Genomic DNA, 10,498 nt, shown 5'->3' on the forward strand with positions numbered 1-10,498 from the left:
ATTTAATATATTAAAATATTTAAAATGTGTTAAAAGTTCAAATTTAAAAAAATAATAGTAAAAAACGGTTATCAGGATGTAGCCCTCACATGCTGTACTAGAGCGGCGGCTACAATTATCGACACCTTAACGATCTTTTGGCCGTTGCAAAAGTAGAAAAGACTTTCAATATGTAAATTGTGCATGAATAATTACTCAAAGTTCCACTGGGAAAAAATGAGTTGATTCCTGATTACTTAGCAAATCAGATGACGTGACACTGTTCCTCAATTATCGACACCTTCATCCACGGTTATCAACACCGTTCCACAATTATCGACGACTTTGTCCACAGTTATTGACGCCGTTCCACAATTATCGATGCCTTTGTCCACGGTTATCGACACCGTTCCACAATTATCAGCACTTTGTCCACAGTTATTGACACCGTTCCACAATTAGACACCTTGGTCCACAGTTATCGACACCATTCCACAATTATCGACACTTTGTCCACGGTTATCGACACCGTTCCACAATTATCGACACTTGGTCCACGGTTATCGACACCGTTCCACAATTATCGACACCTTGGTCCATGGTTATTGAAACCGTTCCACAATTATCAATGCCTTGATCCATGGTTATTGACACCATTGTCCACAGTTATTGACACCGTTCCACAATTAATCGACACCTTGGTCCATGGTTATCAACACCATTCCACAATTATCGACGCCTTTGTCCACAATTATCGACACCGTTCCACAATTATCAACGCCTTGATCCATGGTTATCGACACCATTGTCCACAGTTATTGACACCTTGGTCCACAATTATCAACACTTTGTCCACGGTTATAGACACAGTTCCACAATTATCGACGCCTTTGTCCACGTTTATTGACACCGCTCCACAATTATCAACACCTTTGTCCACAGTTATTGACACCGTTCCACAATTATTGACATTTGTCCACAGTTATCGACGCCCAGATGATTATTTATTGAAAAATATAATCGATATGTGGTATTAAGTTAACAAAACAGTTTTTATTTAATATTTGTTTTACATAGACTTATATTTAGTCCAAAATATATTTTATATAAATATATGGATGTCAGTGTTTACGTAAGTAAGTAAGTAATTCTAATGTTTGTAAACGAATGAACTGATAATGTTTAACCTGCATCAGAAAATCTTTTTGTTCCACTTTCTACCCGCTTTCTAAGTATTTTCGTAGATCATGTTTTGTTAATCATTCGTTGTTGTTTGTATTCATTTCTAGTTTTGTAGTTTACCAATAAACATCAACAGGCAATTGATATTGTAACCACATGAAAATCCAGGTCAAAGGTCGCATGTCATTCCTCGAACCAAAATATAAAATGTCTGCTGATATTGTAATATGTGGTAGATATTTACAACAAACTGCAAAAAATATTTTCTGAATGGAATAGAAAAATCTGAATATTTCAAGCATGTAATTTTTTATACGCTAGGAATTTAATTCTGGTCTAATTCTATTTATTGCAATAGGATTCCAAATACTCTATAAACATCCAATAAAAAAATCACACTTTTTTTTTAAGCACTTCATCTACTTCAACAATGTTACACAAAGATCAATCCATAACAGTTGTAAATGTCACTTAATTCCACAGGGTGTCGATAATGGTGGACACCGGTGATAGTGATCACTATTATCGACACCTCATGTGACTTCTCAAATGCGTGTTTAGATACAAAATAGCGACTGTCAAATGAAAGTGTAAGAAACAAAGTAGGTTTCGACAAGGAGCTCATGAAATATCGGTGAATCTGATCAGTAAAAACATGTCCATGATCTTTCCACCATGCTTACCTGCGATGAGAACGTCTGGGTTTTCCTCAAATTGCTGACTGTGTGAAAAAAAAGTCCATCTCAGGTAACGAGCTGTCATCAGACGACAAGCTCAAAGGGCGTGGGGGTGGGTCTTCAGGTTGATTAATTAACCAATAATAACTGTTGTAACTGAAACTCACCTTTGTAAAACTGATTTTATTGGTAAAACTGAAAAGGTGTCGATAATTATGGACTGTCAATAATTGTAGCCGCCGCTCTAGTAAAAAACGGTTATCAGGAAGAAATACCCGGTTGTAGCCCTTACATTATGCACTAGTAAACAAACATGGTGGAAATAAGTGTTTACTTTTGTTAACTTTCTTTTCTTTTTGTTATTTTAAGCTTCTTTTAATCAACAAAAGCAACATTTCTCTTATTGATAGCTGCCATAATTTGACATCTATATTGTATTTTATATGTAATAAATAAATGGATCACATTTTAATGCATAATCTCAGGCCAGACTCATGTCAGATGTAACATTTTAACGACTAGCATTTTAAAGTAGAGCCCTGCACTCCCGCGGGAGTCCCGCGGGACCCGACGCAAAGCAGTGCGGCGCGGGACAAATTTTGAAAGCTCATTGCGGGCGCGGGCAGGAGGGGGAGTGCACAATGCGGGAGCAGGCGGGAGAGGTGATAAGCTGCAGTCCCGCTAACTAAAAACGTGTTTAAAATAAAATGTATAAAATTATTAATTTATGTGTATCATATATAATTTGTGCTGGATATTTTATTTGGCATTAATAAAAACATTTTAAGATGCCTAAATTTGCGGATGTGGTCTAATCTTGCGTACGTTTCCGATTCCTTTCCGTTCTTCCGTGTTTGAGATCTCCGATCATGGCAGAAGAGCAGAGCTCCTCTAGTGAAGCTCACAGTGCTTCAGAAGTAAGTGCTGCTTTAAAAAGAGGTACATTTACCGTTAAAAAGTCAAGAGTCCTGAAATCAGACATTTGGAAGTCGTTCTCACTCGTGTACGAGGCAGAGGGAAATCAGCTGCCTTTGCTTGTTGTGATTTTTTGGATGTTAGTTAGTTCAAACTTGCATCGTACCATATTGGTTTAACGCTAACTTGGTTGGGCGGCACGGTGGTGTAGTGGTTAGTGCTGTTGCCTCACAGCAAGAAGGTCCAGGTTCGAGCCCCGTGGCCGGCGAGGGCCTTTCTGTGCGGAGTTTGCATGTTCTCCCCGTGTCTGTGTGGGTTCCTCCGGGTGCTCCGGTTTCCCCCACAGTCCAAAGACATGCAGGTTAGGTTAACTGGTGACTCTAAATTGAGCGTAGGTGTGAATGTGAGTGTGAATGGTTGTCTGTGTCTATGTGTCAGCCCTGTGATGACCTGGCGACTTGTCCAGGGTGTACCCCGCCTTTCGCCCGTAGTCAGCTGGGATAGGATCCAGCTTGCCTGCGACCCTGTAGAACAGGATAAAGCGGCTAGAGATAATGAGATGAGAAGCTAACTTGGTTGGTTGTTTGGGAAATGCACCCCTGAACGTGAGCTGTAGATATTTATGCTCAAATCCACTCAAAGTAGGGGGCGGGGCACCATCATGCTGTGTCTTTAAATTATATTAATTTCTTATAGGCCTCCTTGTATTTCCTAGAATGTAAATGTGAGGAGTGACATATAAGCTATGTGCTAATAATATTCTTAATATCCGCTGTAGATTTTGGTAGGTGTGTTGGGTATCTCTGTAAAGCCTCAGCTGCGCATGCCGCCTGGCAACGCGCACCCTCGCTATGTGCGCTAAGTGATGGATCGGTCAGTGGAGAGCTCAGCTAAGCTCAGCATGTTTAATTCCCCAAGCCAATGACAAGAACTTTCATGAGAAATAACGCGAACGTCTGCATCATGCGGGATTTGCGGGCGGGAGCGGGACAAAATATGGCAGGCGCGGGTGGGAGAGGGACTGAAAATCATAATTCTTTGCGGGAGTGGGACTGAAAATTCTGTCCCGCGCAGACCTCTGTTTTAAAGCCCAAAGGCCATTTCACAACTACAGAAGTGTAATATATAGAGGATATTACACAGTTGCGTGACGATATGAAGTTTGTCTTTGAATGGTGAATGTATATTTTTCAACACGAGAAGATACACTTCATATCTTTACACCACTGTATAATGTTCTTCATATTATACGGACACATCCACATAATAAAAAACGCAAGTTAATCAAAAGAATTTTAATTTTGAACCGGTTCACCATTTTGACAACACACGTCCGGTCAGCGGCAAAACACTAGGAGTGACGTCATCAGAGTGAAATATCGGGAAATATTATACATACAGGCCAATTTTTCAATGTATTCTCGTCCTTTCTAGTGGGTTTCATTCATTTGGTTTGATAGCATGCAGTATTGTTAGCATATCGCTTATTCTATGTGTATTACAGTGGTGCTTGAAAGTTTGAGAACACTTTAGAATTTTCTATATTTCTGCAGAAATATGACCTAAAACATCATCAGATTTTCACACAAGTCCTAAAAGTAGATAAAGAGAACCCAGTTAAACAAATGAGACAAAAATATTATACTTGGTCATTTATTTATTGAGGAAAATGATCCAATATTACATATCTGTGAGTGGCAAAAGTATGTGAACCTTTGCTTTCAGTATCTGGTGTGACCCCCTTGTGCAGCAATAACTGCAACTAAACATTTCCGGTAACTGTTGATCAGTCCTGCACACCGGCTTGGAGGAATTTTAGCCCGTTCCTCCGTACAGAACAGCTTCAACTCTGGGATGTTGGTGGGTTTCCTCACATGAACTGCTCGCTTCAGGTCCTTCCACAACATTTTGATTGGATTAAGGTCAGGACTTTGACTTGGCCATTCCAAAACATTCACTTTATTCTTCTTTAACCATTCTTTGGTAGAACGACTTGTGTGCTTAGGGTCGTTGTCTTGCTGCATGACCCACCTTCTCTTGAGATTCAGTTCATGGACAGATGTCCTGACATTTTCCTTTAGAATTCGCTGGTATAATTCAGAATTCATTATTCCATCAATGATGGCAAGCCGTCCTGGCCCAGATGCAGCAAAACAGGCCCAAACCATGATACTACCACCACCACCATGTTTCACAGATGGGATAAGGTTCTTATGCTGGAATGCAGTGTTTTCCTTTCTGCAAACATAACGCTTCTCATTTAAACCAAAAATTTTTATTTTGGTCTCATCCACCCACAAAACATTTTTCCAATAGCCTTCTGGCTTGTCCACATGATCTGTAGCAAACTGCAGACGAGCAGCAATGTTCTTTTTGGAGAGAAGTGGCTTTCTCCTTGTAATCCTGCCATGCACACTATTATTGTTCAGTGTTCTCCTGATGGTGGACTCATGAACATTAACATTAGCCAATTTGAGAGAGGCCTTCAGTTGCTTAGAAGTTACTCTGGGGTCCTTTGTGACTTCGCCGACTATTACACGCCTTGCTCTTGGAGTGATCTTTGTTGGTCGACCACTCCTGGGGAGGGTAACAATGGTCTTGAATTTCCTTCATTTGTACACAATCTGTCTGACTGTGGATTGGTGGAGTCCAAACTCTTTAGAGATGGTTTTGTAACCTTTTCCAGCCTGATGAGCATCAACAACACTTTTTCTGAGGTCCTCAGAAATCTCCTTTGTTCGTGCCATGATACACTTCCACAAACATGTGTTGTGAAGATCAGACTTTGATAGATCCCTGTTCTTTAAATAAAACAGGGTGCCCACTCACACCTGATTGTCATCCCATTGATTGAAAACACCTGACTCTAATTTCACCTTCAAATTAACTGCTAATCCTAGTTTCATATACTTTTGCCACTCACAGATATGTAATATTGGATCATTTTCCTCAATAAATAAATGACCAAGTATAATATTTTTGTCTCATTTGTTTAACTGGGTTCTCTTTATCTACTTTTAGGACTTGTGTGAAAATCTGATGATGTTTTAGGTCATATTTATGCAGAAATATAGAAAATTCTAAAGGGTTCACAAACTTTCAAGCACCACTGTACATCACTCTACCCAATGGAGAATGAGCGTTGAATATGGTTTACGATATTGCATGGTTGTCAAGACAACATGACGTTACACGTCGGAGCTGGTGCGAATATTCAATGAGAAAGTTTTCTGCTGCGCATGTGCAGAAGCATTTCTTTGTTCGCCAGCAGCACCCACAGTAAACGGTCACCGGGAATTAAAAATGCCATAAGATACGTATTACACATAAAACTTCCGCGCTAGCAAGTGACTGTGACAATTTGTAAACAAACATATCTGCCACGTTTGCTTTGTTAAATACGGTTAGATAATTGTTCCATCGAATGTGTATGTATAATAATAATAATAATATTGGCTGGCTTTTTTCATGGTATATCAGATATATTCCATTCAGCTACTCGTCTCCGACTCATTCAATATCATGCTAGCTGAATGGAATATATCTGATATACCACTCAACGCCAGCCAATATGTGTTTCGTATGAAAAATGTGAGTTTTTCAACAAGATAAACTTCAGATCTTCAAGCCAACGTGTGATTTTCTTATTATATCGACACATTCACAAGGCAGATTCTACCATAACAGAGGCCAGTTAAGTCCCATCTCCTTAAATTGCTGAATTGATTATTTTGATCATTCTATTAAGTTTTTCTAGTAGCATTTGGGGTCTTGGACCTTCACAGTAAATTTTAGGACAGTAGTCCTGGTAACTAATTAATAAAAGCCTGACATGACAGACATGCTAAATGACAATAGAAACACATCGGTTTCTATCATCAAAATCTGACAGACAAACTAACGTCTACCATCATATTCTGACAGACACTCTAGATGACAATAGCAACAAAACTGTTTCTTACATTAATAATCTGACAAATTTAGTAATAATATTAAATACCTCATCACTAGAACCAAATAATAAAATAAAATATTGAAATAAAGAGAAAATTTATTTTCAAAATTGAAATAATCAACAATAATTGTCAGAACAGTGACGATAGACACGACTGTGTCACTTTCGCGGGGAAATAACACATTGAAATGGCCTGTCGGCTGAAAGGGTCGCAAGTAGCTCTGATTTATCTCAACTTACGATAGTTTTCCTCCAGAAAAATTTAAATATGAATGCACAAATATATTCTCAATGTTTCTATCGTCAAAAAATTCTATCGTCAGGATAGCTGACTGAAAATCTTACATTGGTTTATTTGATGAAATCTAGCTGTCAGAACTCCAAGTTTTGCCCGGAAGTAAATGTCTGCTGTCACAAAAATCATGCGCAGTAGAATTTCCTCTTTGCGTCAGTCAACATGTGCGTGGTGAGGGCTTGAATTTTGCTATCGTCAGGTGCATTTGACTGACAGACTGACGATAGCATTTTTAAAAAATAACTGTGGGCTTCTCTCGTGAACGAAATAGTTTTTTCGCTGTTAATCTATTTCAACTCTATCTGTTGACACCCAAAAATGATAAAGCCTGCTTCCACACGATAACTACCAAAGATCCATAATGGCCGAGTCTATCGTCAGGTCATCTGACAGAAATTCACTGACGATAGCAACAGGCATAATGAAAGTGATTTTTAAAATGGGAGTTATGTCTGTCAGATATGTCAAAGAAATAGAACTTTATTCTTTAAAAATCTTTTATTGATATATTCAGTGTATTTTTAAATGACGTGCTGTTTTAGAAGATCAAATACCATATTTTCAATCTTGAAAATATTACCTCACTGAAAAAAGGGCAAGAAAAATTTCTTATTTTGTGGGCAAGTGGTTAATGGATCCAGTTACGGTAGAATCTGCCACAAATAAAAAGTACCCAAATTTATCAAAATTCATCGATTTCCTCACGAGTGACACATAGAGATTTGTGTCACGGTTTTGGTTCTCCATGTCCCGGATGGAGCTCGTATGAAAAATACGAGTGGTGTATTTCTCAGTAAAACACTCGTGTCCATATAATATAACAGTATAATAACAGAAGTTAAACCAATATACAACCCCGATTCCAAAAAAGTTGGGACAAAGTACAAATTGTAAATAAAAACAGAATGCAATAATTTACAAATCTCAAAAACTGATATTGTATTCACAATAGAACAGAGAAAACATATCAAATGTCGAAAGTGAGACATTTTGAAATTTCATGCCAAATATTGGCTCATTTGAAATTTCATGACAGCAACACATCTCAAAAAAGTTGGGACAGGGGCAATAAGAGGCTGGAAAAGTTAAAGGTACAAAAAAGGAACAGCTGGAGGACCAAATTGCAACTCATTAGGTCAATTGGCAATAGGTCATTAACATGACTGGGTATAAAAAGAGCATCTTGGAGTGGCAGAGGCTCTCAGAAGTAAAGATGGGAAGAGGATCACCAATCCCCCTAATTCTGCACCGACAAATAGCGGAGCAATATCAGAAAGGAGTTCGACGGTGTAAAATTGCAAAGAGTTTGAACATATCATCATCTACAGTGCATAATATCATCAAAAGATTCAGAGAATCTGGAAGAATCTCTGTGCGTAAGGGTCAAGGCCGGAAAACCATACTGGGTGCCCGTGATCTTCGGGCCCTTAGACGGCACTGCATCACATACAGGCATGCTTCTGTATTGGAAATCACAAAATGGGCTCAGGAATATTTCCAGAGAACATTATCTGTGAACACAATTCACCGTGCCATCTGCTGTTGCCAGCTAAAATTCTATAGTTCAAAGAAGAAGCCGTATCTAAACATGATCCAGAAGCGCAGACGTCTTCTCTGGGCCAAGGCTCATTTAAAATAGACTGTGGCAAAGTGGAAAACTGTTCTGTGGTCAGACGAATCAAAATTTGAAGTTCTTTACGGAAATCAGGGACGCCGTGTCATTCGGACTAAAGAGGAGAAGGACGACCCAAGTTGTTATCAGCGCTCAGTTCAGAAGCCTGCATCTCTGATGGTATGGGGTTGCATTAGTGCGTGTGGCATGGGCAGCTTACACATCTGGAAAGACACCATCAATGCTGAAAGGTATATCCAGGTTCTAGAGCAACATATGCTCCCGTCCAGACGACGTCTCTTTCAGGGAAGACCTTGCATTTTCCAACATGACGATGCCAAACCACATACTGCATCAATTACAGCATCATGGCTGCGTAGAAGAAGGGTCCGGGTACTGAACTGGCCAGCCTGCAGTCCAGATCTTTCACCCAAAGAAAACATTTGGCGCATCATAAAATGGAAGATACGACAAAAAAGACCTAAGACAGTTGAGCAACTAGAATCCTACATTAGACAAGAATGGGTTAACATTCCTATCCCTAAACTTGAGCAACTTGTCTCCTCAGTCCCCAGACGTTTACAGACTGTTGTAAAGAGAAAAGGGGATGTCTCACAGTGGTAAACATGGCCTTGTCCCAACTTTTTTGAAATGTTTTGTTGTCATGAAATTTAAAATCACCTAATTTTTCTCTTTAAATGATACATTTTCTCAGTTTAAACATTTGATATATGTCATCTATGTTCTATTCTGAATAAAATATGGAATTTTGAAACTTCCACATCATTGCATTCCATTTTTATTTACAATTTCTACTTTGTCCCAACTTTTTTGGAATCGGGGTTGTAGTCTGTAAAAAACAAACCCCAGTGAAATCTTCCACTTTATGAAGCAGACAGTCAGAGTTTCTGGAATTAACATCACATTTTCCTTATTTTCACATTTTCAATAATTACAACTTTGAAGAAACAAAACAAAACCTTTACTAGTCAGGAACAGTTCGTTAAAAATATTACACGTACAAGACATTTTTTATATTCATGGAAGCCAGTTTCCACCACTTGAACAAACAAACAAAAAAAGTCATGTAGTATATCATAACAGTGAGAACCTTTTCTCAAAATGACGACACTTATTATAAAAAAGTGAGTCATTATTATGAAATAGAAAGTCATAATTGTGAGATAAGATCTCAAAACTATGAGACAGGAAGTCCATTATGAGAAAATTATGAGCTATTAAGTCGTAATTATGAGAAACCTTCTCATTAGTATGGTAGCCAAAACAGGCTTCCTTAGTCGTTTAACGTTTTCTTCTTAAAATTTACACTGGACCGACATAAATAAATTTAAAAAATAAAACAAAACACCACAGTGTGTATTGCTATAAGAAAATAATCACTGATAGGCTCATGCAATGATGTTACTACATCAAAGTTTGTTTATTGTCCAACAACAGTAAACGTTTTATTCCTCTTATTGCACGGCGATTTGAGCATGAGTCTAAAGTTTTTGTTTATTAATGGACCACACGTATATACTTTTAACCATTTGTAGTTACATATAATGTTGTGGAATGTCTGTGAGACAAGTTAGTTCCGGTTATTACTTGATATAGCAGCTATAAACAGTCTTTCCCTGTTTTCAGCCTCTTTTTCTCTCTTAAATTTAAAGTGCTGATGACACGTTTTTGACATCTTTGGCGATGTTTTATAACATAAAAAGTAATTCCCGATGATCCATATATTAATTCACGAAGGCGTCTATTTTACAAGTTATGATAAAAAACGCGGCTATTTGGGCAAATTTGACGGGGCTGCAGCACCCAGGAGACGAAAGAGGAGGAGGGGCTATATGACGTCAGCGAAAGAATCTTCCTCCTAA

Source organism: Neoarius graeffei, chromosome 19 (genome assembly GCF_027579695.1).
Source record: "Neoarius graeffei isolate fNeoGra1 chromosome 19, fNeoGra1.pri, whole genome shotgun sequence".
Taxonomy (NCBI): Eukaryota; Metazoa; Chordata; class Actinopteri; order Siluriformes; family Ariidae; genus Neoarius; species Neoarius graeffei.